Here is a 16,854-nt window from a genome sequence, read left to right on the forward strand (position 1 = left end):
ATCAATCATCAAGGGGTAACTTGCAGTTCTCCTGACTTTGAACATTGGCAGAGAATAATCTCTGTACAATCTCTGCAGTTTATAATCCAGGAGTGAGCATTGGGGAATCAGATTTTCTCAGTCACCAATTTCTTCATCCTGGTGATGGGTCTCTTCAACTGGAAGTTTTCAATCAAATTGTAGAATTATGTGGTCTCCCCAGAGATAGACCTGATGACTTCTCAATTGAACAACAAGCTTCACATATATTTCTGCGAGGTCCAGGGATCCTCAGGCAGAGTTTGTGGATGTGAACACAAAGGAAGATTGATATAAAGGATATCAAAATTCCCAAAGCATGCACTTACAGCACTCTAGGCCCTATCTAAGGGCCTATCGGGCGAAACACGTCAGGGGAGAGTGGTGAACTAGTTCACACTCTATTTTTGTGTTATTTTAACTGCCCGGTACATTGAATCCATGTATTGCTAGGATTACTAAAACATTTAGAGCTTATCACTCGTTTCATCTGGGTTATATTAGATGAACCGTAACTGCCTGAATAGTTTTAACAATTAGACCAGCTGTAAATATCCCCAACTATGTTGCTACTATGTTGCTAACTGAGTACTATTAACTATATACGAAGTCTGGGTTATGCCAGACTTAAGCTAGTTGCTAAAAAAAATTCTGAATGAATGTGTGCTTGACAAAATTGAATGACAAATTAATGTTTTTCTAACCACTCCATAGTCGCAGCACAAGCTGTGCCTATATCGCTAATAACTGAGTACAACTGATTACATGTATAGTCTGGGTTGTTCCAGACTTAGTCTAGTTACCAAAACTATTTGAAAGAATGTGGTTCTGATACAACTGAATGGCAACAAAAATCATCATTTCTGACCACTCTAGAACTATAGCACAGGCTATGCCTATACCATTATTTTGTTGCTAACTCAGTATAATTAATTACATGCACAGTCTGTGCCAGACTTACTCTAACTGCTAAAGCTATCTGAATGAATGTGGTTTTGACCAAACTGAATAACGATTTATTGTCTTGATCACTTCACAATTTCAGCACAGGCTGCATCAACACTAGCATAAAACGTTGTACTTACATCAACAGCTCAGACTACAGAGTAAATATAGCGACTGAAATAACAATCAATAACATTTGAGTATTTTATTACTAAATGGGTATAATCTAGATATATTCAGTCTGGGTAGTGCCAGAATCAGTTTAACTGCTTGAACTACCTACACGATTGTGGTCGTAACCTTATTTATGGATAGTAATAACTATTCTGACCACGCTACTATTGCAGCGTTGACTGCACTGTATTTTCAGCAGTTAAAAATACCATGCTAATATCGATTATTTTGATGTTAGATTTATAAGACCAGCTGGATTTTTTTATATGAACGCAGTTCTTGTAGTATTTCTACACTATACTGTTACTTGACACCAGCTCTTTTGTTTGAATAACAGTAATACCGCAGTATTTATTTAGGGAATATCAGTTATTGAGAATAATCATACCAGTTCCCTATTATACATGAGTGATTCACAGATAGCACAACGAGATTCATTTATCAAACAATCTAGATACATATTTGATACTTTTACTGAGAATTCACTCATCACCAGCGGTTATTTAGAACTCAGCGTGTACAGATATGATACACAGGGATATATTGAAGCTAATAGAATGCTTGGCTTTATTATAAGCTACATTTACTAATCTTATTCAGCCTGAGTGGAATTAACATAACCGCTATATTTAGGATCAAATTTGATCAAACAACTAGAACATACAGGTCCTATAGATGTTGTCTGGATGATGACTTGGATGACACTGAATAGTACTTAATGTTAATTACAAGGAGTACACTAACCACCGTTTATGCTGTAATAGAAATCATTAAAGCTGACCAAATAAAAACGTGTCTCATTTTATTAATTCTTAACTGGAATGGATGTTCTACACAGTAAATAAAGATATATCCCTTTTTGGAATAGGAGAAGATATACAGACAATGGATTAATACTGTGTGCTGAATTAAATTCATATATTAACACTTTGTTTCTAACTTTGATGGTATTAAAACACACACATAATAGTGGGCTATTGATATATGCACATAGAAACCACGGAATCAATTCCTTAATAATAATGTGTGTTTAAAACCGAATTGAACATTATACTCAACCATTACAGTTGAATATATTTGAGCTGATATCAGGTTAACTATACTACCCAGTAAACGTGACATAACTCTATTGTAACACTACCTAGCAACTCTTATTGGTTATAATTTAGATCACATTAACTGTTCATTTATACAGGCCTAATTATCATATTTTGTGATCTAGTACACAACCCATTACATTGATCTAGGTACTGGAGTGTATTTTAATTGTGTGTGCAATAACCAAACAATTTTGGTTTTTTATATTTTATAATTAATAAAGGTTATATTTTAAAATCCTGTTGGGTAATTATGTTCCTTAGTTAGGGCCTAGAGTGCATGCTTTGGGAATATCCTTTATATCAATCTTCCTTTGTGTTCATATTCATATTTATGCACAAGCACCATTTCCTCTAGATATTGGAAAATTGATAATTATATACTTCCCGACATATAGACCACAAGAGGAAAAGCCCAAGTAGTGCCACTGTTCATTTGGGGTGTTAGAGTTTGTGGATGCTCTAGTAGCTCCTTGATTATATTTTTCCAACAATTGTTCTGTTGCCCAGAGTGATAAAGCTGGAGTTGTCATCTGTAATTCTGATTGCTCCAGCTTGGCCTCACAGAGGTTTGTGGATCTGGTGCAGATTTCCAGTTGTCTTCCGTAGTTTCTCCCTGCCACAACCTTCTTTCTCAAGGTCCATTTTTTCATCAGGATCTCAAGTCTCTCATCTTGATTGCTTAAAGATTGAATGACTAGTTTTAAAGCGGGAAGGTTTTTCAGATTTAGTCATTGAAACTCTTATTGTGGCTTGGAAACCTCTGGCAAGAAAGATTTATCATAAGGTTTGGAAGGTTTTTCCTTTATTTTCTTCAGGGTGGCTTGGACAAGGGTTTATCAGCTAGTTTTTTAAAGGGTCAGATCTCAGCTCTTTCATTCTTGTTTCACAAGAAATTGGCTTAACTTCCTAACATTCAGATTTTGTAAGCTTTTTGCGTAGAATGATCATACCCCGGATGGACATGATTCACTATAGCCCTGCATACGCTGTCAGCATTTACCATCGCACAGACATTTCTGGTGAAATGCTTGTGCAATGCCGCCCCCTGCACATTTGTGGCCAATCGGCAGCTAGCAGGAGGTGTCAATCATCTGAATTGTATCTGATCGGATTATTGCAGTCCACCACCTCAGAGTTAGCGTACGAGTTAAGGAGCAGCAGTTTGTGGCGAGCATCCGCTGCTTAATTAATCTACCCCTTAGTCTGGAATAAGCCAGTGTTTAAACCAATTTCTCCTCCTTTTAAACTTAAAGACACAGTCAACACCAGAATTTTTGTTGTTTTAAAAGATAGATAATCCCTTAATTATCAATTCCCCAGTTTTACATAAACAACACTGTTATATTAATATACTGTTTACCTCTGTGATTACCCTGTATCTAACCCTCTGCAGACTGCCCCTTATCTCAGTTATATTAATATACTTTATACCTCTGTGATTACCCTGTATCTAACCCTCTGCAGACTGCCCCTTATCTCAGTTATATTAATATACTTTATACCTCTGTGATTACCCTGTATCTAAGCCTCTGCAGACTGCCCCTTATCTCAGTTATATTAATATACTTTTTACCTCTGTGATTACCCTGTATCTAACCCTCTGCAGACTGCCCCTTATCTCAGTTATATTAATATACTTTATACCTCTGTGATTACCCTGTATCTAAGCCTCTGCAGACTGCCCCTTATCTCAGTTATATTAATATACTTTTTACCTCTGTGATTACCCTGTATCTAACCCTCTGCAGACTGCCCCTTATCTCAGTTATATTAATATACTTTATACCTCTGTGATTACCCTGTATCTAAGCCTCTGCAGACTGCCCCTTATCTCAGTTATATTAATATACTTTTTACCCCTGTGATTACCTTGTATCTAAGCCTCTGCAGACTGCCCCTTATCTCAGTTATATTAATATACTTTTTACCTCTGTAATAACCTTGTATCTAAGCCTCTGCAGACTGCCCCTTATCTCAGTTATATTAATATATATACTTTTTACCTCTGTGATTACCTTGTATCTAAGCCTCTGCAGACTGCCCGTTATCTCAGTTATATTAATATACTTTTTACCCCTGTGATTACCCTGTATCTAAGCCTCTGCAGACTGATCCTTATCTCAGTTATATTAATACACTTTTTTTACCTCTGTGATTACCTTGTATCTAAGCCTCTGCAGACTGCCCCTTATATCAGTTATATTAATATACTTTTTACCTCTGTGATTACCTTGTATCTAAGCCTCTGCAGACTGCCCCTTATCTCAGTTATATTAATATACTTTTTACCTCTGTGATTACACTGTATTTAAGCCTCTGCAGACTGCTCCTTATCTCAGTTATATTAATATACTTTTTACCTCTGTGATTATCTTGTATTTAAGCCTCTGCAGACTGCCCCTTATCTCAGTTATATTAATACACTTTTTACCTCTGTGATTACCTTGTATCTAAGCCTCTGCAGACTGCCCCTTATCTCAGTTATATTAATATACTTTTTACCTCTGTGATTACCCTGTATCTAAGCCTCTGCAGACTGCCCCTTATCTCAGTTATATTAATATACTTTTACCACTGTGATTACCTTGCATTTAAGCCTCTGCAGACTGCCCCCTTATCTCAGTTATATTAATATAATTTTTATCTCTGTGATTACCTTGTATCTAATCCTCTGCAGACTGCCCCTTATCTCAGTTATATTAATATACATTTTACCTCTGTGATTACCCTGTATCTAAGCCTCTGCAGACTGCCCTTTATCTCAGTTATATTAATATACTTTTTACCTCTGTGATTACCTTGTATTTAAGCCTCTGCAGACTGCCCTTTATCTCAGTTATATTAATATACTTTTAAACTCTGTGATTACCTTGTATCTAACCCTCTGCAGACTGCTCCTTATCTCAGTTATATTAATATACTTTTTACCTCTGTGATTACCCTGTATCTAACCCTCTGCAGACTGCCCCTTATCTCAGTTATATTAATATACTTTTTACCTCTGTGATTACCTTGTATCTAAGCCTCTGCAGACTGCCCCTTATATCAGTTATATTAATATACTTTTTACCTCTGTGATTACCTTGTATCTAAGCCTCTGCAGACTGCCCCTTATCTCAGTTATATTAATATACTTTTTACCTCTGTGATTACCTTGTATCTAAGCCTCTGCAGACTGCTCCTTATCTCAGTTATATTAATATACTGTTTACCTCTGTGATTACTTTGTATCTAAGCCTCTGCAAACTGCTCCTTATCTCAGTTATATTAATATACTTTTTACCTCTGTGATTACCTTGTATCTAACCCTCTGCAGACTGCCCCTTATCTCAGTTATATTAATATACTTTTTACCACTGTGATTACCCTGTATCTAACCCTCTGCAAACTGCCCCTTATCTCAGTTATATTAATATACTTTTTACCTCTGTGATTACACTGTATCTAACCCTCTGCAAACTGCTCCTTATCTCAGTTATATTAATATACTTTTTACCACTGTGATTACCCTGTATCTAACCCTCTGCAAACTGCCCCTTATCTCAGTTATATTAATATACTTTTTACCTCTGCGATTACCTTGTATCTAAGCCTCTGCAGACTGCCCCTTATCTCAGTTATATTAATATACTTTATACCTCTGTGATTACCTTGTATCTAAGCCTCTATCTAAGAACCCTTATTTCAGTTCTTTTGACAAACTTGCATTTTAGCCAATCAGTGCTCACTTCTCAGTAAATTCACGTGCATGAGCTCAATGTTATCTATATGAAACACATGAACTAACACCCGCTAGTGGTGAAAAACTGTCAAATGCAGAGGCGGCCTTCAAGGTCTAAGAAATTAGTCTATTAACCTCCTAGGTTTAGCTTTCAACTAAGAATACCAAGAGAACAAAGCAAAATTGGTGATAAAAGTAATTTGGAAAGTTGTTTAAAATGACATGCCCTATTTGAATCATGAAAGTTTTTTTTTGGACTTGACTGTCCCTTTAATTTATTTTTATGAGTTTTGTAGGTTTCTCCTTTGAACCTATGCACAAGTTAGGGATTTAGCTTTTGTCTGGGAAGGTTTTGTTTATTTTAGCTATTTCTTGTGCTAGATACATTTCTGAATTGTCTGCTCTTTCCTGTGAACCTCCTTATCTTGTTTTTTACCAGGCTAAAGTGGTTTTAAGTACTAACTTTGATTTCCTGCCTAAAGTAGTGTCTTCAGATAACATTAATCAGAAGATTGTTCTGCCTTCCTTTTGTCCTAATCCAAAGAATTCTAAAGAAAGGCTTCTTCATAAATTGAATGTTATAAGAGCTTTTGTAGATCTTGCATACACAATGATGGATAGTCAGGTAACTGTGCAAGAAACTGTTTATTATTACAACTCCTGGTAAGCCATGCTGTCTGCCTTCTTGTTTCACTTAGCATATAACATAGTACTTCCTGTCTCCGCCCCCATGTACCCACACATCCATGCATATGTGCAACACACACATATTCTACATCCTTCCCCTTTTAAAGAACACATATATAGAAGACATAATATGAAACCAAAGAAGGAATAAAACATAGCAATGAACTATAACAACATGCAACATTAAACCAAAAATGCTGTGTAGAATCAGTATGTGATAAAGTCGTTGAACTTTGGATTGGATTTGCACACTGTTCCCGATCGAGTAACAACCTGTGGGGATTGTTCATCTGCAATCTCTAGCCTGACACTGTCAGGATCCTGTAGTAGTTGTGTGTTACATCCATTTTCGGAAGTGTCACTTGGCACCACAGCAGATGGCTGAGTTTGGGGTTCTGAAATGATCAGGGGCATAGATGAGGCAGTGGTAGGGCAATATGACTCAGGTACCTGTAGAAGTTGGTGGCGGTTCCTTACATAGGTGTTACCATCAGAGTGGACAACGTAGCTGTTAGGTTGGTGGGCTTTTTCCTGAACTGTAGCCAGTTTGTCAAACCCACGGGTAGTCTCCATCCTTACCACCTGTCCAGGCTCCAGAGGAGAAAGGCATCTGGCAGATTTTTCATGGCTTATCTTTCCCTTTTGTCTAAATGTAAATAAGGCAGCCTGAACATCGGTTTCAACTTTTGGCAGAAGCTGGGATTAGACCATGGGGATCAGAGTCCTGGTGCGTCGTGACAGTAATCGTTGTGCTGGAGAGGGCATGCCATTCCTGGGTGTGTTGCGCAGGTTGAGTAGGGCTGCATAAATGTCAGAACCATCACGTGCACATTTTTCTAGGAGATGTTTAGCCGACCTGACCCCACGCTTTGATAGACCATTGGATCTAGGGTAATGGGGACTGCTAGTGACATACTGAAAACCCCACTGTTGAGCAAAGTTCTTGAATTCTCTACTGGAAAATGAGGTTGCATTGTCAGTTATCAGTTGATGGGGAATCCCATGTGTAGAGAATATCCGCTTTAATGTCCTGATCACTGTGTTACTGGGAAGGTTTTGGGAGAACATAAAACTCCTACCAACCAGAATACGAATCTACCAAGACCAGGTTCTTGCCTGCCCACTGAAATATGTCAGGCGCTGTGATGGACCATGGTCTGTCAGGTATTTGGTGAAGTTGTAAGGGTTCTCTCATCTGGTGCTGTCTTATAGCATTGCATGGGGCACATCTGAAAACTTCTCTTTCAATGTCACTGTACATAGTAGGCCAGAACATGGTTTCACAAGCCCTTTGCTTAGTGGACTGAATGCAAGGGTGACCTTTATGGAGTTGTGTCAGGTAGTATTTCTGGAGAGAGTGAGGGATTGCATATCTCTGACCACACAGAATTAATCCATCATCCACTGTCAATTCATCCCTCACACAGTAAATGGTCAGATATCATGTGGGACTTCCTCAAATGAGCCAGGCCACCCATTGAGAATGATGTCCATGAGGCGCTGACAGGTGGCATCTGCCCGTGTGTTTTGTCTAAGTTCCTCAAGCCTTCTGTACGACAACACCCCATCCAGAGCCAACACATCATAATCCTCAATAGTATCAGGGTTATCAGTGGTGGAGCTGTGTGTACGTGAAAGAGCATTTGCAGCATACAGTTCACGGCCTCATTTATAAATCACATTCAGGTGGTAGCTCTGAAGTTTAAGCATCATTCACTGGATGCTGGCAGATGCTGTGTGCAGGGGTTTTCTTAGTATGGTTATGAGTGGATGATGATCCGTCTCCACAGTCACTGGCCGGCCATAGATATAATCATGGAATTTTACACAGGCAAATACTAGTCCCAATAATTATTTCTCAATTTGTGCATAGCAGGCTTCCGTCTCAGTGAGGGCTCTGGATGCAAATGCCACAGGTCTGCCATGTTGAAGACAGACTGCACCAAGACCATGCTTTGAAGTGTCAGCAGACAATATCACCGGCTTGTGCACATCAAAATACTTTAGGACAGGTGGACTAGTCAAATGTGCTTTAAGTGTATCCATAGCAGTAGCATGTTGTTCAGTCCAACACCAATCAGCATCTTGGCAAAGAAGCTGACGGAGGGGAGACGTAATCTCACTGTAGCGATGAATGAACTTTGAGAGATAATTGGTCATACATAGAAACGTTTGTAATCCATGTTTGTCTTCTGGGGCTGGCATTTGATGGATGGCTTTGTTTTTTTTCTGGGTCAGGCTTAACACCTTTATCTGTGAGAAAGTGGCCAACATATGAGACCCTGAAGCGGCATTTAGTAGGGTTTAGTTGCATATTGATGGCTCTGACACAGTCTAGTATGCACCGAAGCCGTTTGTCATTTTTCTCCATGGAGCAGCCCCAAATCAAGATATCATCCACGACTATTTCACATGGTTGTCCAGCAAAGAGCTGTTCCATGCATCTCTGAAAAACTTTGCTTCTTGTCGAAATTCCATATGGCATCTGTAAGAATTTGTATCTCTCAAATGGGTTCATAAATGTTGTGAGTAAGATGATTCCTCATACAGAGGGATTTGCCAGAATACACACGTTGCATCTAAAATGCAAAAAACATTTGCCTGTGGCATATCAGAGATCACTTGCTCAATAGTCTTTAAAGGGTGATGAGGCCTCAGGAGAGCCTTTTTTAGTTGTACAGGATCAATGTATACATGGACAGTGCCATCCTTTTTTACTGCTGCAGCCAAGGCAGACACCCAAGGGGTAGCCTCCTCCACCGGTGAAATGATGCCTAGTCTAGTCATCCTTTCCAACTCTTGGGCAACCATGTCTTTTAAAGCCAGTAGGATTCTTCGGAGGGGGCACACACAGTAGGAAGCACTGATTCATCCAGGGGCATGTGATTCATCCAGGGGCAACTGGACTCTGTTGGATGAGATTTAAGCCCATGCTGTCTGGTAAGCCTAACAGGCTTCTAACATTTCTATTCACTATGTGGAATAACAACTTGTTCCCTGAAAGAAACAACATAGCAGTGCCGAGTGTCTGAATTGTTTGACCGCCATAAGCTATCAGGTTCACTTTATTTGACTGGTCAATTGGAGCATGGGGTCAATACTGTGTAATGTGGATAGGGACATGACATTGCATTTAGCACCAGTGTACATTTTCAGCTTGACCTGCTTGTTACAGGTTGTTGCTTTATTTGCAATTAAGTCCACACTTTCACAATGGAAACAAGTTTGGTGATCGTCACTTTCCACTTCATTAATTCTACGCATATTTTGTTTTTTAGTTTCACTTAATGTTGCCATCCATGCACCAATATTTTGAGGCTTGGATCTACAACACTTTGCAAAATGATGCCACTTGTTTAATGAGTTACACCTTTTGTTAAAAGCCGAGCACTTGTTGCGCTCAGTAGCGTGCTCACCACCACAGTTGCTGCATTGCCTCTTGTTCTGCTGCACTACAAACACTTCTGCCTCTCTTTTAAGTTCCTTAGTGGCCCTTTCAGAATGCTAAAACAACAGACATATTCTGAGACATGCCTGATGAAACAGTTGTAACTGAGAAACGCGTCGCATGTATTCCTGATGTACCAACTGTTTTTTAACACTGTGAGGAGTGGAATACTTTTTTATATGTTTTAAATAAATCCATTTTTTATTATACATCCACTCTCAGTGTTATGTTTGGTACTACCTTGCTATGCTACTATAGAGTTCCTGCACTCTGACACCCACGAACCAGCCATTCCACCCGGTAACAGCCAGCTGGATTGCTGCTAAAATCCAGCCTGCCTCTATAGGCACAAGTGAGTGCCTTCAATAAATGTGAGTACTGTGTGTAGAGTGGGCTATTAGTACTTATTGTACCACCATTTACCTGCACCATAGGCGCCTCTATCCTTGCTTACACTTTTCAGACATATTCTGATGACTGATTCCAGTGTCAAGTTTTTTTCCCTTAGTAACTGAGCACGAACTGCGTCATTGTGGATGCCACAGACAATTCTGTCACGTATTAGTTCATCTGTTAGTGCACCAAAGTCATATTTTTTAGCCAGCAGTCACAATGTGGCTAAATTGGATTGAATTCCCTCATCAGGTTTTTGAGCCATCATGTTAAATGCATGTCTGTCTATTATTATGTTATGTTCCGGTAAGCAGATCTTGTCACGGGAGACCAAAACTCTATACCGTTTTTTAGCTGGGATCATTTCAATGAGCAAAACAAATGGTGAAATAAATTGTACTTTATTCACTAAAAATAGGCAAACACACAGAAGTACACAAAATACAGAAAGAACACTCACACTTTGGGACTAGGAGAAAAACTACCCTGTTCTATCAGCCACAGTCAATAGAATCTTGCACAGTCTTGTTATAGTCCCTTAGCCAGCTCTTGGGTAATCGACCCCTGGATAGTTCAGGCAACTTGGAATAACTCTCTCTTTTTTCCCACGCAAAGTGGTTTTGAAAACTGCCCATCTCACAACAAGCCCCCTAGCGATGATCTTATCAACCGATCATAACCCAGCACACAGAGGGGCATCACTGTTAACAGCTGTCAATCCCACCCCTGATCACCTGCTGAGATTGTAGTCAGTCTGGCTGAGGATGTACAAATGCAGCCTTTTGAAGTGCCAGATCTGAGGGTAATAGATGGACCAGATACCACTTTTGTCCCTAGAAGATTTACTGCCATGAGTAATTAACTCTCTGCTTTGAAGCATCCTGCTCAGATATGGAAATCAGTCTTTTAAGCAGAGACTGTGAAAATCTTTATTTGTACACTGGCTTGTGACATAATTTGTACGAATAGCAATAGACTACTGTTATTGACATACATGCATGATAGGCAAGCCCCAAAACACAGAATAAGGGTAACCAGTGAGCCTGGGCACCCACTCTTCCGTCACACCTCCCCCCTAAGATAAGGGCATTAGGGCAATGTTACGACCACCTCATCCGGCGCTTTAACTCACCCAACCCTGCGTGTGGCAACTGGTTTATTGGGGCTGTCCTGTCTGGAGAGTCCATCCGCATTTCCTTGCTCTCTGCCTTTTTTATGCTGAATAGAAAAAAAAGAAATTCTTGTAATTCCAAACTTTAGCGCAGCAATTTACTGTTCTCCCCAGACATCCTTTGCAGCCATCTCAGGGTGTTGTGATTCGTGATCACAGTGAAGGTCCGGTGGTACAAATCGGACTGCAACACTATGGCCAGACATTCCTTCTCAATAGTGGTATAAGCCACTTCTTTGGGTAGCAGTTCCATGCTCAAATATACCACGGGGTGTTCACTCCCCTCCTTCCCCATCTGGCTGAGCACAGCCTCTATGCCATAGTCCGAGGCATCGGTCTGCACCAATAATTTTTTGCTGTAGTCCGGTGTGGCTAGAATTGGGGCGCGGTCCAGCGCCCCAAAGGAGTTTTGACAGGCAGGATACCAGGCTACCAGACTGGGGCGTCGCTTTTGGGTCAGATCTGTCAAGGATTTAGCCAGGGCACTATACTGGGGCACATATTTCCTGTAATACCCTGCAGTGCCTAGGAAAGCCATAACTTGCTTTTTTGTTTTGGGCACTGATCACTCAATGAGAGCTTCCACCTCAGGTGCCCCCCCCTCACCCGGTGTCCTAGGTACAATACCTCTGCCATACCGACTTGACATTTGGTTGGTTTCAGGGTCAGCCCTGCTTCTTGGATCCGTTTAAGCACTGCAGCTACATGTACTAAATGGGTCTCCCGCAAACTATTAAACACCGCAATGTCATCCAAGTATGCCTGAGCGTGCCCCTGCATCCCTTCTAGTAAATGATTGACCAGGTGTTGTAAGGTAGCCGGGGCATTTCTCATGGCATCACTACAATCTCATAGAGGCCACTTGGAGTGATGAATGCTGAATTCTCCCTAGCCTCTGGGGTCAGCAGAATCTGCCAGTAGCCTTTGATCATATCCATAGTAGTCAGATACCATGCCCCCGCAAGTTCATCCAGCAGCTCATCCATGCAGGGCACAGGGTAGGCATCTGACACATTGAGTTGCCGATAGTCCACACAGAACTGCGTGGTTCCATCCTTCTTAATTACCAGGACAACCAAGCTAGCCCAAGGACTCTGAGAATTACCCCTTGGGCCAGCATCTCCTCTACTTCCCTCTCTATACTGCCTTTCACATCTGTGGGTACCCGATAGGCACACTTATGCAGAGGTTTCTGATCACCAGTCTCTACTGGGTGATTGGTAATATGTGTCCTGCCTGGCTTGTCCGTGAACAGAACCCTATACTGTTCTAACATAGCTTGCGCTTGCACACGCTGCTGCATACTAAGCTGGGTCCCTATCTCTACCTGGGTCACTGTGCCCCCTGCCTAGCTTCCCCTAGGAGGTCAGATAGAGAATTGCTCACCGGGTCCCCCATCGGTGGGCTACAGATATCCATCACTGATGCCACACTTGGTGCAAAATACTCCTTAAGCATATTTATGTGATAGGTCCCTGTCCTTCCTGTCTCGCTATCTAACTGTACAACATAGTTGCACTCATTCCTCGCTCTGAGGACTGGGTATGGTCCAGACCAGGCCACCATTAGTTTGTTCTGCCGAGTGGGTTTTAGAACAAGCACTTGCTGACCTGGGATGAATGTCCGGCTACGGGCATGCTGGTCATACCAAGCTTTCTGCTTGGTCTGAGCCTCCCTGAGATTAGCTTGTGCCAACCCCATAAGCGATTCCAACTGATCTCTGAGATCTACCACATACTGGAGCACAGACATATCAGTAGTGGTAGTCTCCCCTTCCCATCCCTCACAGAATAAGTTGAGAGTTCCCCGCACCCTGCGACTATATAGCAGCTCAAAGTGTGAGAACCCGGTAGATTCTTGCGGTACCTCTCAGTATGCGAACAGCAAATACTGGAGGTGAATCTCCCAGTCCTTCCCTTAAGCCTCCATAAAAGCCCGCAGTATCTGCTTCAGGGTACCATTGAACCGCTCACACAACCCGTTAGTTTAGGGGTGGTAAGGGGTCGTGCACTGGTGCTTTACCCTGCACACCTCTCAGAGACACTGTAGCAATTCAATCATGAATTGCGGCCCTTGGCCAGTTAGGATCTCACTAGGGAAACCTACTCTAGTAAAAATCCCTAACAGTGCCTTAGCCACTGCCTTAGTATCTATGGAGGCAAGCGCTACAGCCTCATGGTACCGGGTGGAAAAATCAACCACCGTGAGGATATAGCGTTTGCCTGACCAACTAGGAATCATAAGGGGTTCCACTAAATCCATAGCTACCCGCTGAAATGTTTCCCCAATTAACAGTAACGGCACCAGGGGTGACTTTACACGATCACCTGCCTTACCCACTCACTGGCAGGCATCACAGGACTGGCACAACTCTGCCATAGCCCTGGATGCCCCGACCAGTAGTACAGCTGCAACAGCCGGTCTCTCGTGCGAGTCACCCCCTGATGCCCTGCTAGTTGTATGGAGTGGGCTACTTGTAACAACTGTTGTCCATAGTTCATGGGGACCAATAACTGTCGCCTACCAGTCCAGACTCTATCTAGACCCACACCTGTCTGCTCCCTATAAAAAAGCCCACGGTTCCATAAGAACCGATCTGACGCCATGGCAGAGCAGACTTGGACGCCCGAAGTCTCATGCCCTCCAAACTGGGATCAGACTGCACCACATCCCTAAACTGTGTCCCTAATTCTGGCCACCCACCCTTAGTCTCTAAGTCGGGGGACACATGGGCAGGTTACAGAAAAGGTAAATCAGGGGGCTCTAATGACTCAGTCTAGCTTACCTGCCTGATCTCCGCAGAGACCTCTGGAACTGTTGGTCCCAAATGCAGGGGGATGACGGGTTCTATATGGGTAATCCTTGCTGACTGGCTCCTGGTGATTGCTGCAACAGGAGCCAGCTCCATGGTAAATACACATGTCCCATGCCCCAGATCATTGCCACGTAGAACCTCCCCATCCAATCCAGGTAATACACCCACCTCCCTCATGCCTCTTCCAGCTCCCTGATCCATAAAGACCCTGGCAATTTGGAGGGACCGGAAGGTCACTTGCATCCCAGGCCCCGGGAGTAAATCCTCTGGCTTAACCATATCAGTTCAGACCAGGGTCATGGTGGCACCATAGTGCAACAAACCAGCTGCCTGTCGGTCCCCAATAATCACTGTTCTCAGATGCTTCTGCCAGACATTGTTGGGCTGCATCTCGACTGGTGCAACCTTATGCCCTTTCAACTCTGCTGTGGGGCACTGAGGGCCATGTACAGATCTCTCTGCTGCTGCCTGCTGGTGCCACAGTTGCACTTGGTTCCTCTGTGTGTGCCAGCCGCACACGGGCGACCGGCCTCACAGCTGGGGTGCTTTGCCCCTGACGGGGTACCCTGTAGTTATCCCGATCTGGACAATCTGGTCGGATGTGACCTACTTTGTTGCAATGGTAACACCGCCACTCGTGCTTAAATTCTGAAGCTTTGGGGGCATCCGCTTCAGCTGGCTTGGGTGCCCACGGAGCGGTATTTGTAATTCCTTTAGGTGGCACAGCCACGTGTTTAGGAGTCATTTTTTTGTGAATTACTGCCTGACTGACCACAAACTCATCAGCCAGCTTAGCAGTTTCAACATGGGTTTTAGGTTTATGGTTAAAAAAAAATGCCCTCACGTCCGAGGGGCACTGCTGCAAAACAAGTCCATCCGTAACCAGACGGTCACCCTCACCCTCCACATGTCCTTTCACCACCGGGGCTGGATTATTCTCCTGCACCCCGGGTTGTCTGCTGGCTGCTACCACTGCAGCTGAGAGGCCCTTACCCCCCGGACAAACAAATCCTGCTTTAAGAGCTTCCAAGTCCTGCTCCAGCTCTGTCTTGGACCGACCGTCCGTTGGTAGTCCATAGCTGCTACACCGGTCCACAATCCTGGCGTGGTCCCCTGATCGAAATCATCCTGACCGCTGGTCCATGTTCACCTGCTGGAACTAAGCTAAGTGACAGAGACAACCTGTGCCTTTCCTAATCTGTGTAATGTGTGTAAGTCACTATCGGCTAGATTTAGAGTTTTGTCGGTAACGACCCGCGTAGCTAACGCTGGCTTTTTTCTGGTCGCACCTTTAAAATAACTCTGGTATTGAGAGTCCACAGAAAGGCTGCGTTAGGCTCCAAAAAAGGAGCGTAGAGCATATTTAACGCAACTGCAACTCTCGATACCAGAGTTGCTTACGGACACGGCCAGCCTCAAAAACGTGCTCGTGCACGATTCCCCCATAGGAAACAATGGGGCTGTTTGAGCTGAAAAAAAACCTAACACCTGCAAAAAAGCCGCGTTCAGCTCCTAACGCAGCCCCATTGTTTGCTATGGGGAAACAGTTCCTACGTCTGCACCTAACACTCTAACATGTACCCCGAGTCTAAACACCCCTAACCTTACACTTATTAACCCCTAATCTGCCGCCCCCGCTATCGCTGACCCCTGCATATTATTTTTAACCCCTAATCTGCCGCTCCGTAAACCGCCGCTACTTACATTATCCCTATGTACCCCTAATCTGCTGCCCCTAACACCGCCGACCCCTATATTATATTTATTAACCCCTAATCTGCCCCCCACAACGTCGCCTCCACCTGCCTACACTTATTAACCCCTAATCTGCCGAGCGGACCGCATTGCTATTATTATAAAGTTATTAACCCCTAATCCGCCTCACTAACCCTATAATAAATAGTATTAACCCCTAATCTGCCCTCCCTAACATCGCCGACACCTAACTTCAATTATTAACCCCTAATCTGCCGACTGGAGCTCACCGCTATTCTAATAAATGTATTAACCCCTAAAGCTAAGTCTAACCCTAACACTAACACCCCCCTAAATTAAATATAATTTTAATCTAACGAAATTAATTAACTCTTATTAAATAAATTATTCCTATTTAAAGCTAAATACTTACCTGTAAAATAAATCCTAATATAGCTACAATATAAATTAGAATTATATTATAGCTATTTTAGGATTAATATTTATTTTACAGGTAACTTTGTATTTATTTTAACCAGGTACAATAGCTATTAAATAGTTAAGAACTATTTAATAGCTAAAATAGTTAAAATAATTACAAATTTACCTGTAAAATAAATCCTAACCTAAGTTACAATTAAACCTAACACTACACTATCAATAAATTAATTAAATAAAATACCTATA

This window comes from Bombina bombina, unplaced genomic scaffold (genome assembly GCF_027579735.1).
Source record: "Bombina bombina isolate aBomBom1 unplaced genomic scaffold, aBomBom1.pri scaffold_601, whole genome shotgun sequence".
Lineage (NCBI taxonomy): Eukaryota > Metazoa > Chordata > Amphibia > Anura > Bombinatoridae > Bombina > Bombina bombina.